Below are 13,865 nucleotides of genomic sequence, written 5' to 3'. Positions count from 1 at the left end.
TAAAAAGCATAGATAGGTATTGCTGTGGACAGAAAAGCAGAATCCTGAATTCAATATTCAGTAAAAATCAAAAGGAGAAATAACTCATTTAGATATGAAAAGAACAGGATGGAGAATGAAGTTAATAATATAATACACCAATGGTTATTATATGTATTTGTTTGTACTGAGGTAGTATCTGAATCATAAGTCATGAGTCCTAGTCAATTTGCTTGGCATTGTATGTAGAACAAAAAGACAGTCAATGTCTCAAAAGAATACACAAATCTATTGTGGAAAATAGCATTCAGATTTGACTACCTTATTTCAAGAACAATATGGCAGAAAAAGAATGTAATGATTAATAATAATTAAGACATAATAACAGTCTAAAATGGCTGAGATGATTAGTAAAGAAGCCAAAAACAAGAAACAGTGGAATAAAAATATTATATGAGCTCTCATATGGGTATCAAACTACTCCCAAGTACCCACATAGAATAAGAACAAGTGAACACTGAAAATGAATGGGAATCTATTTAAAACAAATGAAAACAAATACACAATTAGTCTGTGGGATAATTGTTATGAGATGTTGTTTAATCAGGATCTTATCAAAATAAGGATTAAATGTTTACATGAATATTGAAGTAATGAGAACATCCATTTTTATATAGAAGAGATAAAACATTGGGCTTCAGGGCAGAAGCACCAAGAAGAAACTTGCTCAGCATAGGTTATTCCACAATTGTCCACCATGAAATTTCTTTCATCTTCTGCTGAAGTACCTGATACAGTTAACTCCAGTTAATTAGCCTATGGTATGAATTGCCATTGTTCTGATTCCTCTCCAGGGATTCCCACCCACACTCTCCCTTCCTTTTCATCACCTCTTAGTCATTGGTCACTACTGGATAGTTTACCATTATTTGCACTTCTCTTGCAGTGGTTAATTCACTAGAAGCTACTGTACTAGTCTCTGTCAGGAACAGATTACTGGACTAGATGGTCTCTCCATTGGTCTCTTTGATGAGGTGTCCTTTACAAATAAGGAGATAGCCATATTCTTAATTTTCTTGTTTAGTATCATAACACTAGGGAAATCCTGTTACATATAGGAAGGATGTAAAACAGCAAGGTCAATAGAAAATTAAGCTGCTTTTCTTTCTGTTTTTGTTTTACTCCTTCCTTACATATGCATATATATATATATCATTATCACGCCATTGGGCTCGGCTGTTTCTATCATTTTTTAGTCATGACTTGGTTTATCTCCCTTTTTATTATTGTTGGCTGGGCACGCTAACCTAATGTGCTCTCTTTATTCCACCCAGATGGTAATTCTCATTGTGTTTGACTCTACACAGAAAATCCTGGCTAATGGCTTACATTTACTTTCCATATTGCTCCAAGATTTTATGTCCACTGTCTGGTATTTCCCATGTGGAAAACTCCCTCAGGTTGCTCTTGCAAGTCATGTACTTTTTGTTTTGTAGGTTCAGTGGTAGAGGCCAGCTTTAGAGTATTTTCAAAATGCTAAATCTAATTATGGAAAAAAATACTACTCTTTGTATGCAATCTTTTTTGTCACATCTGTCTCCTAGCTTTTCTGTCAATAATTCAACATAATTATAGTCCTTGAATAATTTCTTTAGTTCTGCTCTATATTTTCTTGCTCTCTGTTCCCTCTGTCAAAAGTAAAATTTAAAGTCTTTGAACAGTGCTGCTGAATTCAAGGTTTTAATTTATTTTCAATTTGTTGAAACAAAGTCACTAATAAAGCTTAGTGACCTGCTCAGGAAAGCAGTGAAGACTAGTGGATTCTTTGCTGGGAATGAAGAGACCTGGGATTTACCCTTGATGTGGCTATGGCCTATTTTGTGACCTTGGGCAAATTATAGCATCCCTCTGTGCTTGTGTTCTCCAGCTCGCCGTTGGTTTTGCGTGATTATATTGTAAGCTATTCAGGGCAGACAGTTTCTTACTATGTGTTGGCAGAGTGCCTAGATCACTGACACCGCATTCTCATTTGGGCTTTCTCTAGGTGTCACTGTAATAATAATGATGAAAAAAGTTTTGCATATGAAGTATGTAGCTGAATTTTGGCATCATCACCAAAGGAGCTGAAACAAGAATTATTGTGTATCCACTCAGTGAAGATGACACTGAATTACAGGAAAGAGATGCAGGGGTTGGGAAGGGCTGTGGATAATCCTTATTGTTACCACAACAAGGCAGAGCAGGCACAAGTACTGGAGTAGCTGTCCATGCACTCACACAGGAGCAGACTCTACAGTCCCAACTTAAATTTGGGACCCTTTTGCAGGATTGTGATGAAAAAGGTTTTAGTCTGTTTTCTTGGTATTGCAACTTTGCGCAACAATAAAAAAAAAGAAAAAAAAATTCTAGCCCATTTTGGAGCCAATAGCAAAGTCTCCCTTCATTTCAGTGGCATGAGGATTTCTGCTAGAGAGTTTCACAGATTGTTGGGTGAAGACACTGCTGTGAGTTCAAGATGGAGGTGCCTCTGGAAGAAAAGTCCACTATGCTTATCCCATACCAATATTTGTTGTTTCCTCCTTTTGTTACTGTCTTCAGTTTAGAACAAACAGAATCTAAAGTAAAAGTTTAGGTTGGCCTCTCAGTTGGGCCCTGATACATTTCCCACAGATAAATGGCTACGTATTTCACAGGCTGCAGATGTTGGCTCTAGTTTTTAGTGAGGTTAAGGGAGTACTGGTTGCCATCTCAGGTAAAATCATCAATTGATACGGAATAAAATGTTCTGCTTACATGAACATTTTATTTTCAGTAGGAGAACTTGAAGGAAATTAAAGGTTACCATTTTTTTCTTACTTTTATCACTTTTCCCCCTAAAATGGTTCTTGGAAGATGATAAGGACCATTTGAATGGAACCCATACAACTGCAAAAACAACGAAATCATGTTGAAAAGCAGCAAGCAGAAGTACACCTAAACCCTACAGGAGCACCACCCCCAAAGCTTCATTTAACTTTGAAGTTTAACCGCACATGTTATAGGCAGTTAAGCAAAGGCATGGGCAAAGTAGGGAAAGTACAGAAGCAAGAATGCATCAAATGCAAAACTAGATGGTATAGTTTAAGTTTTCTCAGTCATTATTCTACTGACTAGCAACTGACTAACTCTACAAGCATTCTGAATCAAATAACTATTGTTTCCATAATTTACCACACGCACCGCAGCTACCAAAGCAACTGCTGAATCACCTCTTTTCTGATCTGCTGAAAATGCAACTGCATCATGAGAAACATTCATCTTGCCCAATTAAGTCAAATTCACGTTCACTTACTTAGTTGTGACATCAATGAACCATCTGACTGATTTTGAGTCATTGCCATAGTGACTAGTTCTTCAAAACCTCAGAACTAGGATGGAACTTGACATTTTTATGTGACTTGAGACTTTGGCTATGGTAAGAACACTGTCCATGGCTACTGGTTTAAACATATCAGAGGTGAACAGATGCCATACACACCAGAAACAAGGCCTGAGTGCTAGAAAGGCATGAGAAAGATACTACAAGAGTATGGTAGATAAATGTCTGCTCATCAGAAGTAATAATTTTTTTTGATGCTTCAGTGAAATATTTTCATCACTTCTGAATTCACTGTCACAGTCTGACACTAGCACTCCCCTCCACTGAGAAGTTGTCTTTCTATAGAAGAGGATATTAGCTATGGAGAATCTAGGTTTATCCCAAATATAATCTTCCCTTTTTAAACATATTTAGCCATCCTGAAACAAGTGTGGTTATAAACAGTACGGCTGTGCGAAGCCTTGGTACCCAATTCGATTCAGAGGAGATTCAGCCTGATTCGGTGACTGAATCTCTGAATCCGAATCAAATCAGGGGACCCTTTAATCTCTCTGAATTGATTTGGAACCCTCCGAATCGATTCAGAGAGATTTGGCAATTCGGACATAGACACAGCTTTAAATGTTTTTTTCTACATACCTCTAGGTAGCAGCAGCTCTGAACACTGCGGTGCTGGGGCAGATGTAGCATCCCACAGAAGCACGGGGGTTCCCCTAGCATACTCAGCAGCAGACCTGGAAGTGGACCAGAAGCACTTCCGGTCCACTTCCTGGTCCACCGGGGAGTGTGCATGGGGGGCCTCCTCATGCCCCCCCCAGCTTGGTGACTGGTGCCTCCTGGGTCTGGGGGGCACCCAGGGTCCGCCTGCAGCTGATTGCCAAGCCAGGGAGTTCTGCAGGGGTGCCCAGTGCACTCCCTGGCAGACCCAGTTTCAGCAAATCGGCACTGAATTTTCAGATTCAGATTTGGACAAATCGAATCAGGGACAGCGATCTGAATTAACAGATCAAATCACCGTCCCTGGTTCGGGCCGAATCCAAATCTGAATTGAATAGGGCCTGTTTTGCACAGCCCTAATAAACAGTATGCAAGTCTCCCATTTTTAACAAGAATATCAGCTCACTCGAAACGTCCCATTCTCATGCTGGATGCATTCTGGCTGGAAAAGGAAGAAGCATACAGGATACCACTGGATATTTAAGTGCTATAAAGTGGGGGAGAACATGGTATACTTCATAACATGGTACAATGATAACTCATGCAGGAGGCTTCCCCAATAATACTCCCTAGACTCTGAACCTTACCCTCTCTGATCACTGATTGCACATCGGTATTCTCTGCTGCCATCACTGCCCCAATATAACTGTACAGCATTCATTTCTTTTACAACTTCTTAGTCTATTATTGTTATTACTAGTGAATTGCTCAAAAATGATGGCGGGGGTGGATGGGGATGGATCCTTGTCACCTACCATCCTTTGCTGCCACCACCTCCTAGGAGTGGGGGGGGGAAGCTCTGTCCCCCTCCACCAGCACCCCATGCTGCCACTGCCTCCAGCACCTCTGGCCTCACCCATCCCCTGGCCCTGCTATTTGGAGGGGGTGGAGATGGAGTGGAGGGGCAATGCCAGCATCCCACAGCTCCATCCCCTCTGTCATGGTGGTGCTCTGCACTCTGATTGGTTGTTTCACTAACCAGAGTTCTCCAAGAGCATTATGGACAGACTAAGCCTTTTATATAGAGAGAATTACTAATATTACTGCTAATGATAATAATACTGCACTGTTAAAATTATGAATTATGAAATTTAAAGAAATTGTTAAAATCTGACATCTTGGTGCAAAAATAGGAAAACCTATAGAAAGATTAAATTGCCTTAAATTTCTTCTCCCATATTTCACCTGCCTTGAATAACTAATAGTTACTGAATAATCTTAGCACCAAAATTTTCAATTTCAAAGAACTTTGCATATAGTCATTAATCCTAGCTGCATCATTTGGCAATTAGAAAAGCACCAGACTCATTCCAGTCACTTTTAGTGCCTATGTTTTCCCAAGTATAAAATGAGAATAATGACACTTCTTCTCTGTTTCATAGAATTGCTGTGAATAAAAAAAGTCCAACTTCCCATCTGATTTACCCATTGTTCTTTGTCTACCATTTGCCTCACTTATGCCGATTTCATTACCCTCTCCAGGATCCAGCCTCACATCCTGGCCAGTTCTTTTCTCCTCTTCCCAAATATAGACAGATGTCAAATCCTGTGGGTTACTCTCTAAACATCTGTCACTTCTTCTCTCCCCTGTTTTCATTTTCTCTCCTGAATGTAAATCCCAGGTTACCTTTTATCTTCTTTACCCTACCTACAAGCATTATTCATTTTCCATTGTTTACTAAAGTCTTCTGATCTCCTTCCTTCCTTGCATATTCTTCATCTATTAGGCCCTTTTTTATGTTTTCAAGGTAAATTAGACTGTTAGCTCCTAGGACGATTACTTTGGCTCCCTATTTACTCAGTGTCACAAAGATCCACGGCCCTAGGTAAACTGTAAAATAACAGTAATCATTTGAATCATTTTAAAACACACTGAGTGAGGGTAAAAGATATAGTTCCAGGGGGCAAAAAGTAACTTTAAAATATTATCAGGTACATAATGGGCAAGTTACTTAGAAACATAGGACCTAAGACTGGAAGGGACATCCTGAGGTATCAGGTACAGCGTTGTGCTTTTTCTGACAACCAAATCATAGAGTAGCAACATATTATCATGGCTACATTTATATACGTCTATTACAGTTACTGTAATAAAAATTAGAGAGGGCATTATCATGAGAAATAAATGACATTAAACAGTAAAAAGGGTGCCATTTACCGTAAATCTTGTAAAGAACAGAGAAAACAAAAAGTCAGCTAAGAATGAGCTCTGGCCAGAATGGCTCTTCTGTACCTGGATTGCTTAAAGCATGACATTCTTGTGTGCAGAAAGCATTGACATTGATCTAGGAGCTTTTTATTGACTCCAGGATATATTGAATTCTTTATTTTCTTTAACTGAGCCTGAAAACCTTTGCATAATTATGGAAAGGATTAGGTGGATGGTAGGGAATAACATTTAAAAAAATGATTTAAAAGCACAGAGGAAAAACAAAACAATAGCTATGAACATTAACATCCACAGTAGTGATACGTGTTGACTCCAGTAAGCTAGATTTGGTGAAAAACAATGTGTGTGTTTTGTTAATATTTAATGACTTCTACCAGAATATTTAATATATGCTGCAAATTTGCAGAAAACTATTAGTGCAATTGTCCAGAATATCAAAATCTTCTGGCCAGCAGTTGTTGATGCTGTGGGTCAGAGAAAAATGAAGGCCACATCTGCTATGTAAGGAAGTGGCCTTCAGGCAAAAAATTCTTAACGCCTGCAGATTTGGTAGTATATCCGGGCCTATGTGGTAAAAACCTGACCCTTTCCACTGAGGACAAAGGCACACTTTGCTCCCCTGCAGTCTTGATGGAAAAATTCCAAAGAAACTGAGATGAACTCTGTGCAAGTGTTACCACGCAGGGAGCATGGGTTCCTGGCAGCACTTTTCTTTAGCTGACCTGAGGAAAGCACTCAAAAGCGTATCCAACGGCTCTTACAGATATACAGTTGGTCTAATAAAAGGTATCACAAAAATCCTTGCCTTCCTGAGCTTTTCATCTCATTTATTAACTAATGGTATGATTCACCCAAGGAATAACTGGAGTAAATACATTCAGAGTATATAGGTAGGAAGAAATGAATTCTACCAACTTAATTACTTCTTATAGAATAATAAAAATTCTGGCAGATCACCAAGAAATCATGTTGTCATGCTCAGATGGAGCTCATTAATACTCAGTAGTATCAAGATTGTGGATCAGATCTGAAACCCTATTGGAAGTCCAGAGGAAATTACTTTTAGAATGATAGATTAGGACTATTTTCAACCCAATTGTTCCTAGGCATTTACAGAGGAAGAAGTATCCATGTTTATTGTTCAAGATCACATGTATAAGGTCCTGAACTAGCTTTATAATTATTTGTTTGCTTATTTTCTTTCAACAAACCAATCTCAAGTCCAAGTATAGCAATTTTACATGAAAATTAGTTATGCTTTACCTCATTATATGTCAAATGATTGTACAAATTTCATTGAGGGAAGCATTTGCTGAGTTTGTTCTCAGGGATATTACGGTGGCATTTTCTCATTACAAACTGCTGAATGCAGAAGACATTGTTCAGTTTATTAATGGATGAATTATACATCCTGAAAACTAGATTCTGAAATCTTAAGCAGTGTGAACAGGTACAAGAGATATTAGAAAAAATGGTAATTCAGGTTGCCTGCTGAATGTTTGCGTGGACTTGCTATATCAAGTATGCATCCATGTCATTTTTTAGTACGTTTTAGGTTTTTTAAGAAATAAAATTATTGCTTAGATAAATTATATCCTTTTTATTTTTACTATATTTCATTTATAATTCAGCAAAATAGGCAACATTTTGCATGTTCGTGATAAACCCTGTATCCCTTTTTTCATATCCTTATAGACTTCTGATTATATTATACTTAATTGTAAACTAACTATTGATTGTGCCTTTTATCATCTATATTGCATAGCTCCAGTCAACAGAAACTTCTAATCAAGTGCTAGTCAGACTCCGAGGCAAAGTCTATCAAAATCAACAGGAGTTCTTTGCTAAGTCTTCTCAGAGCAATGTTTAACTTGACTCAGACTCACAAAGGGGATGTCTACACATTTATTAATGTGCTGCGATTATGGTGCATTGAGTTTAGTACTTGTATAACCAAGTACTAAATCAATGCACAGTAACTGGCGCTACTGTGCATTAGCACTGGTGCACGCCTTTTTAGTGCTGCTACTTTGCAGTGCCCTAATAAATGTTTTCGCTTGATCTGAGCCTTCAAGAGGTCGAGAAGCCAATTGACAGTTGTGTCTTAGCACTAATTTTGACATGACATGCTACTGAGAGGTAGTATTAAACCCATATTAACTACATAAATATGTTTACCTCTGGATTTTAAAAGCTAAAGTCAGCAAAATTTTAGGGATCAGAAGCATTCCTCACTCATACAACATTGAGACTTCCTGTAGATAAGTCAAGAAGGTTTAGTCACTTAACTGGATTCTGCTTAATGTGAATTTCAATCCAGCAGCCTGCTTCTGTACTCCTTTCTCATTTTTGTTATCCAGAAATTTAATGATCATAGGGATCTGGCACTTGGACTCTAACATTCGGTTGTGCTCAGTATGAGTATACAGCATCTTTAGAATCATGCCACACCATTTTGTTGTGGTGTCTAGCCACTTTCTGAACAGCATGCCTTTGATTTGCCACTGTCCTCTAGAGTGAAAAATGTGGGTTACGTTTAGAGTGATCATCTTTTTCAAGCAACATTCCTATAAAATTATTGGGAAAAAGTGCAGTTTCTAGGTGGCAAGCTTTGAGAATCCATTGAAAGCAAGAAGCAATAAAGGTAAATGATTTCCAAGAACACAGCTGACACCACAAAAATCTTTCTTTGGTTTAAAATGGAGATGAGGTAAAATTTATAAGCTCAATATAGTTATGATCTTAGTCATTTAGGAAGAAAGTGAAGATTTTCTTTATACAGTAATATAAAGATATGCAAAAGTAACACAAGAAATAATTTGGTAGAAATCAGATTTATAATTCACTGGATAGAAACTGCTATATTTTATAAAGATGGAAAAGATATGTCTTGTAGTAGATATGTAAGCCAAAACCTGCTTCATTAGAGTGACATTCACAGATATTAAAGCCAAAAGGGACTATTTCTGGTTATCTAGTTTGAACTCCTGCATAATGCAGACTTTTACCTAGCAATTTAGATACCAAACCTATAACATTTGTATGAGCTTTGTCACCTCTGTTAGAACATATTCATGTCATAATGAATGCAAATATGGAGAATCCATCTCATTCCTAGGTAATTTATTTCAATAGTTAACCTCATTGCCAAAAAAAAAGATGTCATATGTCTAGTCACCTTATCTAGCTTTCAGCCTGTGAATCTCCTTGTACCTATTTTATGCTAAAGAATTCTCTACAATAAAAAAGTAGATTCTTGACCAGGTGACTTTTTTAACACTACACTATTAGAACAGATTTGAGCTTTTTAAGTCTCAGACTATAAATGGAGGTTTCCCAGGTCTCAAATTATCCCTGAAGCTCTTTTCTGACTCCCTTACAATTTTTCAATATGCTTAATAGAGTGTGGACACAAGTAGACATGGTATTAGAGTGTCACAGATACTGTAGATGCATACTGTACCACCTGCCAACCCATATTTGATCTTTTACAGCTTACACATGCAATTAACATGTTCTTCTTGGTTACAGTTCAGTCGGTTATCTATTTTTTGCATTGCTGTCCCACAAAAAAGTATCATCAGTCCAAACAAATGAATCTAGAAACAGTTTATTATTTACAGATATCCAGTGTTTAATTAAAAAACACTTAGGAAAAATGAATCAATGTGAGTATGCTTTTGTGTGCATTTTTGAATACTGTGAGTTCTGTAGGTTGCAGTTTTCATGTGCTTGTGCTTTGATAATCATATAATGAAAACAATTGTAGTGAAAGGGTTGCTAGGTTGACAAGATTTTATTTGGTTTCCTAGTTGGAGGCAGGAAAGCAATCCTTTATATTGGATAGGGAACACAAGGGATGCCTACTCTGTGTCTGACTGGGTCCAGGAGATCAGTCCTATGGAATACATCAATTGCTGGATGCTCTGAGACACTGGTGCTCAACATTTTTTACCTAGCAGGCCAAATGCACAGTTCTCTATCTGTCAGTGGTCCAGATCCCACCAGTAGTCCCTATCTGGCACCAGGGCCAATGCAGTAGTCACCATTGGGCCACACGGAGGAAAGGGCAGGACAGAAGCCTAGCCCCAGCCTGGCCTGGTGGGGAACAGGAGGAGGCATGGCCTGACCTTGATCCAGATGTGAGGGTGGGGACATGGCCCAGCTGTGACTAGCAGTGCAGGGCTTAGGATTTGGGAATTTGGCAGGAGGAGGGTGACCGTATTAATGTCCATTACTCCCCTGCTGCCAAGTTTCTTGCCTCATGGCCAATTGTAATGGCTGTATGGGCCACATCTGGCTGCAGGCCAGAGGTTGAGCATCCTTGCTTTAGGAAGACAAATTCCCGAGGCTATGGAATCTTATGGTTGTTCTCAGTTGTCTCCTTGATCATGGATACTGAATGCACATTGCTTCCAAGGAACCCTAAGAAAATACTAATTCTTATCCCCCCTTTTTTTCTCTTACTGAGGTAAACACAGCTTAAAGCTGGAACTGCTACTAATAAATTAAAAGGTGTGGCCAAAACTCAAATCAAGCAGATCTTTTCAAGATCAAAATAATATGAACAGTTTTCTTCCCAAGTTATTCCTCCATTTTTTGAATTCACTATATTCCCAGACAGGTTCTAGCAGGAAGTATTGAAATACACTGGGATTTTCAGCCCAACTTTGCCGACCTGGGCAGTTTAAATGAGCATTTGGAGTTCTTTTCTTTTGAGTTATGCCCACTTCTTGTAAACATTTGTTGTAATATGACATTTTTCATGTTGACTAATTTGACAATAAATTGATTATTCCTGTGCTACCAGCTGCTCTGTTATATCACTTTTCTTCATTTTAACCACAAAGAAAGCTTATATTGTGAGAAGCATTGTGCTACCCTTTTAGAGTGGTGTGCCTACGGCTGTTGCAGAAGATTCAGTATTAGGAAAGCTGAATTCTCTTCCCAGCGTGATATTAGACTTCCTGTGTGATCTTCACCACAATCTCTCTCTGCTTTCATTTCCTCAATTGATTAATAGGGATAATAATAAATCCTTATTTTAGAACAGTTTTGTGTGTTTTAAATTCATTAATCTTTGCAAAGTGCTTTTAGATCATGAGACAAAAGGTACTACTATATAACTAGTATTAGTAGTACCATGCTTTTATTGAAATCCCTCAACAAAATAAGATAACTGTAAAACAGGCCAGAGCAAAGATTTTTTTTAAAAACATTATTACTGGAAATATCTAAATGTACAGTAAACAGGTACATTTTAATTAGATAATCTAAGATTTCCTCTGGAATGTTTCTGCACCTTACCATGTTTTAATGTTCTGTAAACAAGAGTTAAATATGTGTGATTGTTCATGTTTGCCAGTGAGTTTGTTATAGGCAAGACTGGGGCATGCTAAATAAATACATGAATTGATTTCAATTGACTTCTAAAATATTCCCTCACTTTTCTGGGTGTGATTCTTCCTAGTGGTTAGAAATTTCCTTTTTCCCCCTAATTGTTATTTAGTAGCAATTTCAGCTGCTCTTTCATACATTTTAATTTTCATATGCTGAAATAACAGCTGAGGATGCAAACAAAATAAAATTAATGAACACATCATAGAAAGCATTTTGTCACACAAAAGAGCAAAAATTCTCCTTGAAGAGTCAGTGTTGGTTTCCTAAAAAGAACAGGTTAATACTTGCAAAACTGATTTTAAAATATGGTGCTAATTGGATGGGGGCTTAAATGAACAAGCCAAGTCAGACAGCTGGGCTATGTTTACAGGCTTACTACTTGGAAATATAATTCACTTTTATTTAACAGTGATCATTCTCAGAAAATGAGTTTACCAGTGAGGAAATTCTCTCTCTGATCCTCAATTTTTTTTTAAAAAAAGGCAAAACATTTTGTCATCAGAACTTAAAGACACCTGGTGAAGAAAATAGTGGTATTTAGCAAGAAACCCAGTACAAGCAGTGACTTATGAACTTGAGGATCAAACTGAGTGCTTTAAGAAAGATTAAAAGAAATGAAAAGAAAATACTACATCCAGGAAGGATCATTTTAATGCATCAAGGTTTTTTCTGAGCTGAATTTGTGTAATGAGTACACTAGAAATTAAAAGAAGAGATTAAAGTCCTGTTTGTCATGTAGAGAGATTTCAGAAATGCTTATCAGCCCTTCACAGATGAACACAGCTCAGATTAAAAATGATGTGACAGAAAAAGGACTGACTGCAAATGTGGGGCTTTACTTCCAAGCTAATTACGAAGTGCATATTAAACATGAGGCCTATGAGGAGAGCAGCTGCAAAGGTCTTTATTATATTAAGAGACTGTCCACCTACATAATAAGAATAATTATTAAGAAAGAAAATTTTAAAAGGAAATTATGCATAATGGCGCATTATACATTTCACTAATTTCAAAGATCTATTTAACAGCTTATGCCACGGGGCAACTTTGTTTTATATCTTGAGGTGATGTTGCTAATTGACAAAAGGCCACGTGGCTCTCAGCAAAACCAGTAATTCCTTCATTTTTAAGTCCTAGTGGGCGACTGCCCTGAAAAATGGAGTCCTGTTTTCATCTACAGAACAGGTGCAGTAACAACACAATCTTCTCCAATCCCACCCAGCCAATACACTGCAGCCTTGGTGGGAGAAACAGACCGTAGGGGTGAAGGAAGTTCAATTTCCATGCCCTTTCAGTCTTTGGATTCTCTACTGTGAATGCTAATAAGGGGACCATTTGCAGCGTTTTTGTCACATGGACACTTGTCATCTAAGCACTTGCATTGATGATTTGCAAGTCACTGAACAGACATAAAATGTGGCATGTTTTGAGTCACTGTTGACCTGGCCATTATTCAGCTCAATGACCTAGAAATCCATCTCTTAAGTCACCTGCAAGCTTTGTGCTTTTAATTGCAAGAGCTTTTGCATTTAGGAAACAGTTATTAATTATAACTATTCCTGCCACTATCAAAAGTGGGGAAGTGACATGTAGAGATGTAGAAGTGCAGAGACTTGACCATTTTCTTATTTCAAGTTTTTGTGCGTGTATAGTAAAGTTGAGTGGCGTTTTGCACAGCTCTCCCATTTCTTATAGAAAACCCAAATGTGGAATTTCAAGATACAGTTTTTTCCCCCTTGTTCTTTCCCTGGATACTAAGAGACCTGGTACTAAAAACACATGTGAAAACAGAAACTGAAAATTGTACCTGGAAGAAAGCTAACCAATTCCTTTCCCATCAGCTGTTTAAACAAAACAGAAAATATTATTACAAAGAGGTGTCTACACGCAAAGAGAAGGAACTCTAGAGGAGACTAATAATTTGCTTCTCTATTCATCAGCTGCTCCCTAAGACTTCTTTTAGGGACAGCAGGCTTGAATCACTTCTTTTTAAAGGCAGCCACCCAGCTAGAGCATGCTCATAAGGTAACAGGAGGGAAAGATGATTGCTGTCCTTGCAACACAATGAAAGTAACTTTTCACTTTCTGATTTTTTTTTTTCTTCCTGCAAATAGTAGTTAGGAAGAAAATGTTACTCAAAGGGAAAATTAATGAGAAATTGACTTTGAAAGAAAGATTATTTCTTTTATTACTGTTTGTTTATCTGCAAAGCATCATGAGATCAAAAAGATATATAAAGCC

Source organism: Crocodylus porosus, unplaced genomic scaffold (assembly GCF_001723895.1).
Source record: "Crocodylus porosus isolate Cpor-Errol unplaced genomic scaffold, CroPor_comp1, whole genome shotgun sequence".
NCBI lineage: Eukaryota > Metazoa > Chordata > Crocodylia > Crocodylidae > Crocodylus > Crocodylus porosus.
The sequence above is the reverse complement of the archived record's forward strand: the minus strand, read 5'-3'. Positions refer to the sequence as shown.